At 43.6% G+C, this 14207-nt stretch overlaps 9 non-coding genes across 9 annotated transcripts; 4 read left to right on the top strand and 5 right to left on the bottom strand.

Moving 5' to 3' along the window:
- Nucleotides 1-506: 506 nt before the first annotated feature.
- On the bottom strand, nt 507-577 carry trnag-ccc (transfer RNA glycine (anticodon CCC)). Its single transcript has one exon. It is a non-coding gene; the product is annotated as a tRNA-Gly (tRNA).
- Nucleotides 578-2922: 2345 nt separating this feature from the next.
- On the bottom strand, nt 2923-2994 carry trnae-cuc (transfer RNA glutamic acid (anticodon CUC)). The gene has a single exon. It is a non-coding gene; the product is annotated as a tRNA-Glu (tRNA).
- A 3112-nt stretch (nt 2995-6106) lies between these two features.
- trnay-gua (transfer RNA tyrosine (anticodon GUA)) lies at nt 6107-6194 on the top strand. Its single transcript is given in 2 exon segments — nt 6107-6143; nt 6159-6194. It is a non-coding gene; the product is annotated as a tRNA-Tyr (tRNA).
- Nucleotides 6195-6429: 235 nt separating this feature from the next.
- On the top strand, nt 6430-6501 carry trnaa-ugc (transfer RNA alanine (anticodon UGC)). Its single transcript has one exon. It is a non-coding gene; the product is annotated as a tRNA-Ala (tRNA).
- Nucleotides 6502-7037: 536 nt separating this feature from the next.
- trnag-ccc (transfer RNA glycine (anticodon CCC)) lies at nt 7038-7108 on the bottom strand. Its single transcript has one exon. It is a non-coding gene; the product is annotated as a tRNA-Gly (tRNA).
- A 938-nt stretch (nt 7109-8046) lies between these two features.
- Nucleotides 8047-8119, bottom strand: trnaa-agc (transfer RNA alanine (anticodon AGC)). Its single transcript has one exon. It is a non-coding gene; the product is annotated as a tRNA-Ala (tRNA).
- A 586-nt stretch (nt 8120-8705) lies between these two features.
- trnaq-cug (transfer RNA glutamine (anticodon CUG)) lies at nt 8706-8777 on the top strand. Its single transcript has one exon. It is a non-coding gene; the product is annotated as a tRNA-Gln (tRNA).
- A 598-nt stretch (nt 8778-9375) lies between these two features.
- trnar-acg (transfer RNA arginine (anticodon ACG)) lies at nt 9376-9448 on the top strand. Its single transcript has one exon. It is a non-coding gene; the product is annotated as a tRNA-Arg (tRNA).
- A 2535-nt stretch (nt 9449-11983) lies between these two features.
- trnae-cuc (transfer RNA glutamic acid (anticodon CUC)) lies at nt 11984-12055 on the bottom strand. Its single transcript has one exon. It is a non-coding gene; the product is annotated as a tRNA-Glu (tRNA).
- Between the last annotated feature and the right edge of the window lie 2152 nt (nt 12056-14207).

Raw genomic sequence — 14207 nt, 5'->3', positions numbered from 1 at the left:
GATATCTATCCTTCCTACACTAGGTAAGACACGTTGTGGGCAGTTTTGTTTTCACGTTGCGATGCAAAGAGCCTCAAAAGCCCAGTATGACAGTAACCGAGCTGGAATGAGCTCATACTCGCTCCCCGTGCTAAAACAGACTTAGCGCTTCCCCGAGCACCGTCTAGAGCTGCTGGATAGGGCTCTGTGTCCTACTGCTCCTGTCTGCCAGCAGTGACTTTGACAAAAGGTTAAAAAATACTTGTGCTCTTTCAACCTTCTGGCAACGGCCGGCGAGACTGCAGTAGGCACAGGGTGGAGACACCCGCTGGTCCACCTTCTGTAAGTTTCACACTAAGCAGTAGCCTGATTCTTTAATCAATTGACCTGAATTGAAATCTATTTTTTTGTTTTGCTTTATAATGGTGTAAAACCACTATAGAGTCTTGTGACAAACTGCATACGTAATCCATGAACAGGATTAAAATAAGAAGATTTTATGTTACTTTAAAAAGGCATCACTTTTATGCGCCAGCCGGGAATCGAACCCGGGTCGCAAGAATGGGAATCTTGCATGATACCACTACACCACTGGCGCACCTGACATAACTTAAAAAATATCTCCAACTGCTCAACTGAGTGAAACAACAACAGGACCTAAGATTACGCTAATTGAAGAGATAACTAAAGTCTGGAATACGTGACAGCTGTATGGTGTTTGCAAGAAAACGGTTTTTCTTTGATGTCGAAATCAAGCGGAGTTTCAACGTTACACATAGATTTCGACAAAATGTAGAAAGCACCTGTATCCAAGTTAGAACAGTTGGGCGGGATGACTAGTACTAGAAGGGAAGCTCACTGTGATGCGGTACAACTCTATCAGCGGGGCCAGTAGATAACGCGGACTGGACTGCGGATCAGAAGGTTGTAGGTTCGACCTTTTTCTAAACACATCGGGCTGCTCACTAGCACATTGCCTTCTTTTCATTGTTGGTAGCCTTAACCAATCAAGACCCGCATCGCTAACAAGAATTGTCCAATCACAGTGTCCGCTCTCATTTTAGGGAGTTTTCGCCCAATCACAGCGCTCCTTGCTGCCAAGATATGGGTCTGGAGTTCAGCCAAGCAAGTGCTGGTTTGACACTCACATGGTTTTTCAATTTAGACGCGCCAGGAGTACCGATTGCTCTATCTTCGTTCTTTGTCCGCTTTAAAATATTCTTCTTATGTGCAAGCTATCTGTCATAGAAACAGAAATCGGTGCGCGGTATTTTAACACACCTGGTGTTTGGATTCAGTGGGAGCTACTTCTGCTTCGTATTCAAAAATGGATAATATGTAAATAAAGGTTTGTCGATTTCAGTGTTTTGTGTTTTTACTAGATCCCTACTTAGTTGACTTTATGGTTTTGATTTTTAGTCTTTATAATATTAAGTCTGTCTTTCTCATTTATCTTCGTCTTGTAAAGTTTGAAAACCCATGTAACTGTGCTATAGATGTGTGCGGGGACACTCATCTGTTTATACTAGCAGTAACTTCGAAAGTGTTACTGTCAAAATACAGCTACAGTGCATTTTCGGGAGTTGAAAACAGAGAAGTTCTCGATGATTTGGCCAAATGTAAAAGAGGAAAACCCCCCAGCCTCATAGACGAGCAGGAACCCCTCATTATATAAGGCTAGTTCAGGGGGGTAGCTGCGTCAGCATGGGAAGGCTGCAAAGGAACAATAGGTTTATTCCAAGCTGAAAAAAAGAAGAGAAGAAAACCTGAAGAAGGCTCCACGGCCGTGTTTTTTCTCTCTTCTTTTTTTTCGGCATTATATAAGGCTGTTGTTTTGTTATTGTGGCATCCTTATTCATTATTTTTAAGCTAATACGATTTTTATAACCGGATTTTGGAGCTAATTTCACACATTGATGATTTTTTCTTCTTCAGATTCCTGTACTTTACGCCAACAAAACCAAGCAGATCTTATTTACTCTTTTTTACACACAGCAGCTCTGAGTGTCGCTGCTGTCGCTACACAGACTTCGACGTCACACACACCGGAGTCTCACGCAGACAAATTAAACACGCAGAAGATCTCATTACGGATCTTTAAAGGTTGCTCACAAGCCAGCGTTTCCAGTGATCCGATTTCATATCTCGGACAGCAATTATCCAGTTAAATTGCGGTGAAGTGCTCTTCCACGCGACTATTTCAGAGCTCTTTCCTCTCACAAATGACCCAGAGCGCTGGAGCGGAGTATCTGGAGCCCGATGGTTCTGTCATGGTAAAACATGCTATCGAAGGAACGGAGGGTGGAGCTTTTCTCACAAGTTCAGCATAATGGACTGATGTATGGTCAGTCAGGGAGAAATAGAAGGAATTTAGGCGTAAAGTAAGGAGGGCTAAGACGGATCTTAAAAACAAAGTTGAGCAGAACCGTTCCTGCTGCGGTATAATCCGCAGTGTTATCTATTGAAATACTGTACAATAAATAGTGTGAAAGAACTATTTCATGTTACAACATATCTTTCTCTTTTTTGTGGACTCTTTCTTTTTGGTGAACTCTTCAACATACAGCTTGTGTTGTGCCGTTTTTTGTTCGTGCTCATTTTTGTAGTTTTGCACTTATGCACCACCGAAATTTTTGCGGTGTACAAACAGTCCACAAATTGTAATAGCAACATTTGCTATCTTAACTGGAAGGGTATGTTTCCTCGCGTCTACTTTAGCGCTCTTCAACTCGTCACATAACAACTTTGGTTTAAAGAGACTTTATTTTAAAACACGAAATGTAGAAAACACGTGTATCCAAGTCGATTACTTCAGCGCTCTTTCCTCTCACAAACGACCCAGAGCGGAGGAGCGGAGTATCTGCAGCTCGAATGTTATTTTGTGGTGATAGTTAACAGACGTGGTTCAAGTAGGTATCTGCGTCAGGAGGGAAAATGAGTCACTTCCCTGACCGGGAATCGAACCCGGGCCGCGGCGGTGAGAGCGCCGAATCCTAACCACTAGACCACCAGGGAGACGGTCAACTTGCTCACTGTGTGCGAAGATAAGACAGCGGTAACTGGGATTCGCACCGGTGAATTTTAAAAGGACACAGAGAGCGATCGACACGCTTTTACAGTCTGTGTAGCGCAGCAGCGACACTGAGAGCTGCTGTGTGTAAGAAAGACAAAATAAGATCTGGTCACCAACACTTGTTGAGATAGCCTTTATTAGTATGTTTTATAAGTCACCCTTAATCACCACCTTTTGAAGTTTTGGAACAAAAGTTAACTTAATGATAAATATAACAAGCAACTGCATGACGGGATAAACATTGGTGGTTTGTGTCTTAAAGTCATGATTATTTCCAAATAATCTTTAAAATACTACATTTAGTCTTTACAAAGTGGGGGGCAGCTAAGGGTTCTTCAGTCCTGTTGGGATCCTCATGGCCTGAATCAGCTCGTTACTGACCCCCAGGAACAGGACTGACGTCCCCTGAATTATATAACGACAGGGTACAAACTTAAGGGCATCGTAACAGTGTGGCCCTGCTCACCTGAGTGGGCCTGACAGGGAGAAGAAACACATTTACTCACCTAGATCTTCACGAAGTGCACTGAGTGCTAAGAAGAAGTTGAAAATGAGAAAGTTAGAATACGTTTGCATTTCAATGTGTTAAAAACATTTTCGGATTCACTACCACTATTAATGTGATTTGTGTTACGGTCCGTGGTTGGAGTGTTATTTTTTGTTCCAATTGTTCTCTCCTCTTTTCCCAGGTGTTGCCAATTCATTAATTAAGTAGCTGAGGTGGGAGCATTCAAAGGGCAGCCCTGAGAGCTCGGATACGAGGAACGGAGATAGTGAAGGTGTGTGGTTTTTGGGACGGATTAGCCAGGGCATTACCTGGGCAATACCTTAACGTTTCAATGTCCGAACTGTCAGAAGCATTTTAGTGTATTAATGTAATTAACATCTGATAATTCACTCCCTGCTTGATCATTTGAATGCTGGCAGCCATATCACCCTGCAACTCACAACTAGCAACCCACTGAAGCTAAGCAGGTGTGAGCCTGGTCAGTACCTGGATGAGAGACCTCCTGGGGAAAACTAAGGTTGATGCTGGAAGAGGTGTTAGTAGGACCAGCAGGGGGTGCTCACCCTGTGGTCCATGTGGGTCCTAATGCCCCAATGCCCCAGTATAGTGATGGGGACACTACACTGTAAACAGGCACTGTCCTTTGGATGAGATGTAAAACTGAGGTGTAAACCTTATCTCCTGGCCAAGTTCCCCATTGGCCCTTACCAATTATGGCCTCCTAACAATCCCCATCTATGAATTGGCTTCATTACTCTGCTCTCCTCTGTTCTGGTGCACTATGGCTGCTGTCGCATCATCCAGGTGGATGCTGCACATTGGTGGTGGTGGAGGGGAGTCCCCATTAGTGTAAAGTGCTTTGAGTGTCCAGAAAAGCGTTATATAAGTGTAAGCAATTATTATTATTGGCCTTGACTTAACGGATAGATGCAAAGAAATGCCTGGTGACTTTTTTTGTTCTTATTACGCATAATTCGCTGATAGTATTTTTTCTTACCCGTTTGTTTACTACAAACCACGGAGATGCTGTTAAGTGGAAGAAGCGGTAGAAATTTGAAAGCACCTAAAGCCCGCTAATTGCCGACACAGAAACACATTATTAATGAGAATTGCTTATTATTCTAAGGACAATCACTTTAAACCTTACGTATCTACGTGTAAGAACCAGATAACAAAATGTTAAAACATAACGTACTATTTCAAACTGGACAAAGGGATTCCCTTCATTAACACTGCTCTGAGCTGTGAAATTTCAACTTCCGTGCTCGCTGTTAGGGGATACAAAACAGACTGGAGAATGCGGGCATCGATCCCGCTACTTCTCGCATGCTAAGCGAGCGCTCTACCATTTGAGCTAATTCCCCTCTGTGCCCGAGGCCCTCTCTTTTCAGTCATGTTATTTTTAGCCAATCAACGTTCGTCTCGCTACCAACACTTGAACAATCAAGAGTGCAGATTCTCAATCTGGGTCAATTTCGCCCAATCGTCGCCCCAACTCCTACCATGATGCGGGCAGAGTTTAGCCAATCACGTCTGGGAGGACTGTTGACTTGTTTACCCGTCTCCTGTCGCTCCCGCACCTCGAACTGGGAGTCCGGGAGATTCGCGTTTCCCCTCTGTATTCCCAAATTAAATACTTGGATGAATCGTAGAATTACTGTTTCTCCTTGCTTTTTATTTTCCACGGCATCATCGTTTCATCATCCCGAGTGCATTGCTGGGAAAGAAATACTTGTTAATTGAAACATACTCCTTTTTTAACAATTTGCTAACCTGCAGTTTTCTTTGAACAGATGTTGGTAAATGTAAAAAAAACGTTTAGTAAAATGTTATTGTAAAGGGTTTCCTGAAGTGAGATTAACACGTGTTTTATTTACTGTTATTTCTTTAGTCTCGGGTGTTTTTATTTGTAATCGTGCCCTGAAGATCCCAACAAAAAGAAAAGTGTTCAGTTCCACACTGCTGTGATATGATACTCCTCAAAGTCAGAACAGTACCGTAGCGCCCCGTCCTAAACGCTGGACTGACTTCTGAAACCTCACCCAAGCTTTTGCCAGGCTGATTCTGTCTCACACCCTCGACAAGAACGGTGAGGTCTCTTTTTTGTGCACATGTATCTCAGGCGGACACCTGTGTCTCTGCTGCTCTCGGCACCAGCCCCTCTCCGTGAGGAGCAGGACACACTGTGTTCTGAGGTCAAGAACCTGAGCGAGCCGGCAGCTCGCTGCACTATTTGATCTGATCCTCATAGCTGGACACGGGGCGGTATAGGAATGAACTCACGAAATGTTTGTCTCCAGCCACTCGCTGTAAAGTGTTGAAATTTCTATTAAGAGTGTTCCCATATTACAACAAAAATTACGCGTACCCGTGAAGTCAAATTACAGAGGATCTTGCATGATACCACTACACCACTGACACCAGAAACGCTGAAACAAGACTGCAGAAACGAGTTAAAAACCTGACGTCGAACTGAGATTGAAATGACCAGGAACACCGCACGAATTTGGGCCGAAAGTGTGAGAAAAGAAGAACTAGTCGTCGTCCCTTCGATAGCTCAGTTGGTAGAGCGGAGGACTGTAGTGGAAATCGCTGGGAATCCTTAGGTCGCTGGTTCGAATCCGGCTCGAAGGAAGGAATTGTTTTATTGTTCTCTGGATCAATCTCTTGAAAATTAAAAATAGCGCATCTCAGCGGTTGGTCGAAAGCTTAATAAAGGCTGAAGCAAATGCTCCCAGTGTTGGTTGTCCTAAAGTGTGATTGTCCCGTTTTTACCGAAGTATCCAGTGTGTCGACTCGCCCTGATAGCCCCAGTCAGTGACTGGTAATCACAAACTCAATGAATCAACCGCAGAGGGATGAGCCTGTCGGGGATGTAGCTCAGTGGTAGAGCGCATGCTTTGCATGTATGAGGCCCCGGGTTCAATCCCCGGCATCTCCAATCAGGTTTTTGTTAAATGTGATATCTATCCTTCCTACACTAGGTAAGACACGTTGTGGGCAGTTTTGTTTTCACGTTGCGATGCAAAGAGCCTCAAAAGCCCAGTCCAACAGTAACCGAACCGGAATGAGCTCATACTCGCTCCCTGTGCTGAAACAGACTTAGCGCTTCCCCGAGCACCGTCTACACCTGTTGGATAGGGCTCTGTGTCCTACTGCTCCTGTCTGCCAGCAGTGACTTTGACAAAAGGCTAAAAAATACTTGTGCTCTTTCAACCTTCTGGCAACGGCCGGCGAGACTGCAGTAGGCACAGGGTGGAGACACCCGCTGGTCCACCTTCTGTAAGTTTCACACTAAGCAGTAGCCTGATTCTTTAATCAATTGACCTGAATTGAAATCTATTTTTTTGTTTTGCTTTATAATGGTGTAAAACCACTATAGAGTCTTGTAACAAACTGCATACGTAATCCATGAACAGGATTAAAATAAGAAGATTTTATGTTACTTTGTGAAGGTTTAAAAAGGCATCACTTTTATGCGCCAGCCGGGAATCGAACCCGGGTCACAAGAATGGGAATCTTGCATGATACCACTACACCACTGGCGCACCTGAGATATGTCTCCACACGACTACTTTAACGCTCTTTCCTCTTTCAACAAATGGCCAAGAGCAGGGCTCAGATGCACAGCTGCTACAGTACATCATAAACGTAGACAGGTATCCATGCAGTTCCATGGTGTAATGGTTAGCACTCTGGACTCTGAATCCAGCGATCCGAGTTGGATCGCACCTAGATCTTCATGGAGTGCACTGAGTGCTAAGAAGAAGCTGAAAGTTAGAATACGTTTGCATTTCAATGTGTTAAGAACATTTTCGGATTCACTACCACTATTAATGTGATTTGTGTTACGGTCCGTGGTTGGAGTGTTATTTGTTTTTCTAATTGCTCTCGCCTCTTTTCCCAGGTGTTGCCAATTCATTAATGAAGTAGCCGAGGCGGGAGCATTCAAAGGGCAGCCCTGAGAGCTCGGATACGAGGAACGGAGATAGTGAAGGTGTGTGGTTTTTGGGACGGGGAAATAGCATGAGATTAGCCAGGGCATTACGTGGGCAATACCTTAACGTTTCAATGTCCGAACTGTCAGAAGCATTTTAGTGTATTAATGTAATTAACATCTGATAATTCACTCCCTGCCTGGTGACTTTTTTGTTTTTATTACGCATAATTCGCTGATAGTATTTTTTCTTACCCGTTTGTTTACTACAAACCACGGAGATGCTGTAAGTGGAAGAAGCGGTAGAAATTTGAAAGCACCTAAAGCCCGCTAATTGCCGACACAGAAACACATTATTAATGAGAATTGCTTATTATTCTAAGGACAATCACTTTAAACCTTACGTATCTACGTGTAAGAACCAGCTAAACAAAATGTTAAAACATAACGTACTATTTCAAACTGGACAAAGGGATTCCCTTCATTAACACTGCTCTGAGCTGTGAAATTTCAACTTCCGTGCTCGCTGTTTGGGGATACAAAACAGACTGGAGAATGCGGGCATCGATCCCGCTACCTCTCGCATGCTAAGCGAGCGCTCTACCATTTGAGCTAATTCCCCTCTACATCGGGATGGTTTCGGAGTGTCCCGTCCAAAACGCTGGACTGACTTCTGAAACCTCACCCAAGCTTTTGCCAGGCTGATTCTGTCTCTCACCCTCGACAAGGACGATGAGGTCTCCTTTTTGTGCGCATGTATGTCAGGCAGACACCTGTGTCTCTGCTGCTCTCAGCACCAGCCCCTCTCCGTGAGGAGCAGGACACTGTGTTCTGAGGTCAAGTAACCTGAGCGAGCCGGCAGCTCGCTGCACTATTTGATCTGATCCTCATAGCTGGACACGGGGCGGTATTGGAATGAACTCACGAAATGTTTGTCTCCAGCCACTCGCTGTAAAGTGTTGCAATTTCTATTAAGAGTGTTCCCATATTACAACAAAAATTATGCGTACCCATGAAGTCAAATTACAGAGAAACGCTTGAAACAAGACTGCAGAAACGAGTTAAAAACCTGACGTCACTGGCGCACCTGAGATACGAGTCTCCACACGACTACTTTAGCGCTCTTTCCTCATTCCACAAATGGCCAAGAGCAGGGCTCAGATGCACAGCTGCTAAAGTACATCATAAACATAGACGGGTATCCATGCGGTTCCATGGTGTAATGGTTAGCACTCTGGACTCTGAATCCAGTGATCCGAGTTCAAATCTCGGTGGGACCTAGGAGGTGTGTCCTTTCTTACATCTTTCTCAACCAAAACGGGTCAGCGTTTTGTAAATCTTAAGTGTAAAAAAGAAACCTTTAATATGTCGTTAAGTTAAAATCGATCACTTCCTGAACGTATGTACGAAACTCTTGATTTCGGCTCTCATTGCTTCATTACAGGTGAGCTTTTAGGATTCCAGAGCCGTTCAGGTAATTTTCATTGATGAACGAAGCTTTTTTTTTCAGAATCTGTGATCTACTCGCATAACAGGGTCTGCTGTCCTTCTGATTTATGTTTAAAAGGTCACAACTGAATAATAATAAAGGTCACAACTTAAAAATATCTCCAACTGCTCAACTGAGTGAAACAACAACAGGACCTAAGATTACACTAATTGAAGAGATAACTAAAGTCTGGAATACGTGACAGCTGTATGGTGTTTGCAAGAAAACGGTTTTTCTTTGATGTCGAAATCAAGCGGAGTTTCAACGTTACACATAGATTTCGACAAAATGTAGAAAACACCTGTATCAAGTTAGAAAAGTTGGAGCGGGGCGATGCCGTACCAGTAGCGGCGCGGAGCTCACTGTGGTGCGGTGCAGCTCTGTCAGCGGGGCCAGTGGCGCAATGGATAACGCGTCTGACTACGGATCAGAAGATTGTAGGTTCGACTCCTACCTGGCTCGTCTTTCTTTTAAACACATCCGGCTGCTCACTAGCACATTGCTTTCCGTTCATTGTTGATAGCCTTAACCAATCAAGACCCGTATAGCTAACAAGAATTGTCCAATCACAGTGTCCGCTCTCATTTTAGGTAGTTTTCGCCCAATCACAGCGCTCCTTGCTGCCAAGATATGGGTCTGGAGTTCGGCCAAGCAGGTGCTGGTTTGACACTCACATATTTACTAATATGTAAATAAAGGTTTGTCGATTTCAGTGTTTTGTGTTTTTACTAGTTCCATTCTTAGTTGACTTTATGTTTTTGATTTTGAGGCTTTATAATATTAAGTCTGTCTTTCTCATTTATCTTCGTCTTGTAAAGTTTGAAAACCCATGTAACTGTGCTATAAATGTGCGCGGGGACACTCATCTGTTTATACTAGCAGTAACTTCGAAAGTGTTACTGTCAAAATACAGCTACGGTGCCTTTTTCGGGAGATGAAAACAGAGAAGTTCTTGATGATTTGGCAAAATGTAATAATAATAATAATAATAATAATAAACTTCATTTTATATAGCGCCTTTAAAGGTGGCTTCTCAAAGCGCTAAAATGTAAAAGAGGAAAACCCCCCAGCCTCATAGACGAGCAGGAACCCCTCATTATATAAGGCTAGTTCAGGGAGGTAGCTGCGTCAGCATGGGAAGGCTGCAAAGGAAAAATAGGTTTATTCCATGCTGAAAAAAAGAAGAGAAGAAAACCTGAAGAAGGCTCCACGGCCGAAACGTTGTGTTTTTTCTCTCTTCTTTTTTCAGCATTATATAAGGCTGTTGTTTTGTTATTGTGGCATCCTTATACATTATTTTTAAGCTAATACGATTTTATAACCGGATTGTGGAGCACAGTTCACACATTTTTTCTTCTTCAGATTCCTGTACTTAACGCCAACAAAAAACCTCTCTGGGGAAAATCCACTTACAACAGGTGTACAGTGAGTCTGGTCTTACACAGCATGTTAAACACAGCAGATACAAGTTTAACAAACGCTCCCGCCGCAAGAAATACCCACCTATCACCGTTCACTCCCGTCACTATTTCAGTTACCCTCCTTCCTCACTTCCCCGCTCACTCTGGCGGGTTCTCCTCGAGTTCGCGTTATTTCACTGCTAGTCTCCACTCGGTTTTTGATCTTCTAGCCTGCCCCTCGATTTCAACCTTGTTTTGAGTTTTGGTTGCTGCTCTCTGGTTGTCTTTCTCGTTTTCCGACCTTCTTGCTTGCTTCCTGGTATACGTTTTGCTTGGCGATTTGGATTGGTGTTCCCTCTCTCTCCTGAGTCCTGCACAGGATCCATACTTCCTACCTGCCCGTTCCTACAATCAATCTCCAAATCGCTAAAAACTCACACTGAAGAGCTCGGTCTCTTAGACACGTCCGGACTCGCTCCCAACCACCACCCTGCTGGTCTGAGAGAATGATCTCCTAAAATCTGAAAACGAAAATAAATCACGGAAAAATAATCCCACAAACACCTTCAAGTATCAAGACGTCTCGCTATGCAACAAGGTCTTTGTGCCAAGCAGATCTTATTTTCACTTTCTTACACACAGCAGCTCTGAGTGTCGCTGTTGTCGCTACACAGACTTCGACGTCACACAGACACCGGAGTCTCACGCAGACAAATTAAACACGCAGAAGATCTCGTTACGGATCTTTAAAGGTTGCTCACAAGCCAGCGGTTCCAGTGATCCGAGTTCAAATCTCGGACAGCAATTATCCAGTTAAATTGCGGTGAAGTGCTCTTCCACGCGACTATTTCAGAGCTCTCTCCTCTCACAAATGACCCAGAGCGCTGGAGCGGAGTATCTGGAGCCCGATGGTTCTGTCATGGTAAAACATGCTATCGAAGGAACGGAGGGTGGAGCTTTTCTCACAAGTTCAGCATAATGTACTGATGTATGGTCAGCCAGGGAGAAAGAGAAGGAATTTAGGCGTAAAGTAAGGAGGGCTAAGACGGATCTTAACAACAAAGTTGAGCAGAACCGTTCCTGCTGCGGTATAATCCGCAGTGTTATCTATTGAAATACTGTACAATAAATAGTGTGAAAGAACTATTTCATGTTACAACATATCTTTCTCTTTTTTGTGGACTCTTTCTTTTTGGTGAACTCTTCAACATACAGCTTGTGTTGTGCCGTTTTTTGTTCGTGCTCATTTTTGTAGTCTTGCACTTATGCACCACCGTAAAGAAATTTTTGCGGTGTACAAACAGTCCACAAATTGTAATAGCAACTTTTGCTATCTTAACTGGAAGGGTATGTTTCCACGCGACTACTTTACCGCTCTTCAACTCGACACATAAAAACTTTGGTTTAAAGAGACGTTATTTTAAAACACAAAATGTAGAAAACACGTGTATCCAAGTCAATGACTTCAGCGCGCTTTCCTCTCACAAATGACCCAGAGAGGAGGAGCGGAGTATCTGCAGCTCGAATGTTATTTTTTGGTGATAGTTAACAGACGTGGTTCAAGTAGGTATCTGCGTCAGGAGGGAAAAGGAGTCACTTCCCTGACCGGGAATCGAACCCGGGCCGCGGCGGTGAGAGCGCCGAATCCTAACCACTAGACCACCAGGGAGACGGTCGGTTCTCTCACTGTGTGCGAAGAGAAGACAGCGGTAACTGGGATTCGCACCGGTGATCTTAACAGGACACAGAGAGCGATCGACACGCTTTTACAGTCTGTGTAGCGACAGCAGCGACACTGAGAGCTGCTGTGTGTAAGAAAGACAAAATAAGATCTGGTCACCAACACTTGTTGAGATAGCCTTTATTAGTATGTTTTATAAGTCACCCTTAATCACCACCTTTTGAAGTTTTGGAACAAAAGTTAACTTAATGATAAATATAACAAGCAACTGCTTGACGGGATAAACATCGGTGGTTTGTGGCTTAAAGTCATGATTATTTCCAAAAAATCTTTAAAATACTTCATTTAAAAGATCTCCCGCTTAATTGATCACAATTAAAATGTTCTGAGTCTTTACAAAGTGGGGGGCAGCTAATTGTTCTTCAGTCCTGTTGGGATCTTCATGGCCTGAATCAGCTTGTTACTGACCCCCAGGACCAGGACTGACGTCCCCTGAATTATATAACGACAGGGTACAAACTTAAGGGCATCGTAACAGTGTGGCCCTGCTCACCTGAGTGGCCCTGATAGGGAGAAGAAACGCATTTACTCACCTAGATCTTCACGAAGTGCACTGAGTGCTAAGAAGAAGTTGAAAATGAGAAAGTTAGAATACGTTTGCATTTCAATGTGTTAAAAACATTTTCGGATTCACTACCACTATTAATGTGATTTGTGTTACGGTCCGTAGTTGGAGTGTTATTTTTTTTTCTAATTGCTCTGTCCTCTGCCTTGCTCTGCTCTGTGCAGGGCCGAATTAGGCAAACACAAAAGAAATAAAGTGTTTATTAAAGAAATAAAATAAAATACTGGTTACACCTGAGAAACAGTGACCAGCTCTCCTTCTGCCACAAGGCCCTGCTGAGCAAGGAGCTGAGTCCACAGAAGAGCCCTTCTCAGCCAGTAGGCTCTGAAGTACACTGACACCAGCCTGCCTCAGGACAGCACTGCTTAATCAGCATGAACCACAATAAACCAAATCACAGCATAAGCAAAACAACACTACCTCAACCACTGGGACACACACACATAAACACAACACAGACCTGAACATCCACACACGCTGAGTATCTGACTAAGGTAATAGACAGGTACCAAAAACAGACCCAGATGAAGTATAGGCCCAGTGTCACAGGACAGGCACAGTGACCACAACCTATACATAGACATCACTCCGTGAGGAGCAGGGCCCCCTGTGTTCTGAGGTTGAGAAACATGAGCGAGTGGGCAGCTCGCTGCACTATTGATCTGATCCTCATGGCTGTACACGGGGCGGTATTGGAATGAACTCACGAAATGTTTGTCTCCGGCACTCGCTGTAAAGTGTTGCAATTTCTATTAAGAGTGTTCTCAAATTACTACAAAAATTACGCGTACCTGTGAAGTCAAATGACAGAGAAACGCTTGAAACAAGACTGCAGAAACGAGTTAAAAACCTGACGTCGAACTGAAACTGAAATGACCAAGAACACCGCACGTATTTGGCCTGAACATGTGAGAAGAAATTTTCATGCCGTCCCTTCGATAGCTCAGTTGGTAGAGCGGAGGACTGTAGTGAAAACTGCTGGGATTTCTTAGGTTGCTTGTTTGAATCTGGTTTGAAGAAAGGTGTTGTTTTCCTGTTCTCTGAAATAGAAAACTAAAAATAGCGAATATCAGAGGTTGATCGAAAGCTCAATAAAGGCTGAAGCAAAAGTTACTGGTGTTAATTGTCCTCACCTGTGATTGTCCTGTTTTTACCGTTAAAAACTCGCCACACTTCCTGACAGAGAGCTGTAGTCAGTGACTGGCAACCCCTCATTGTATAAGGCTGTTGTTTAGTTGCTGTGGGAGGTTGTGTATACTGTGCATGAGCTTCTTTGGTGTAACAAGCAATCAAACACATCAGCTCTATGAGTTGAAGATCTTGGTTCAAGTCCTGGCAGCAGTAAAGCTGTGTTTGGAATGGTTTCAGTGATGTGTATTTGTACATTACATTTAGAACTGTGTTTTAAAGGGAGCTGAATGGAGAACCTGAGACTTTGTATCTCTTATAACTTAAATTACAACTCAGAAATAAACCTCTTGTGTGTTCTGGCTGAAAGGTGGAGGTTTAACATCC

This window comes from Lepisosteus oculatus, chromosome 6 (genome assembly GCF_040954835.1).
Source record: "Lepisosteus oculatus isolate fLepOcu1 chromosome 6, fLepOcu1.hap2, whole genome shotgun sequence".
NCBI lineage: Eukaryota > Metazoa > Chordata > Actinopteri > Semionotiformes > Lepisosteidae > Lepisosteus > Lepisosteus oculatus.
Note: the sequence above shows the minus strand (reverse complement) of the source record. Positions and strands in the feature narration are given on the sequence as shown.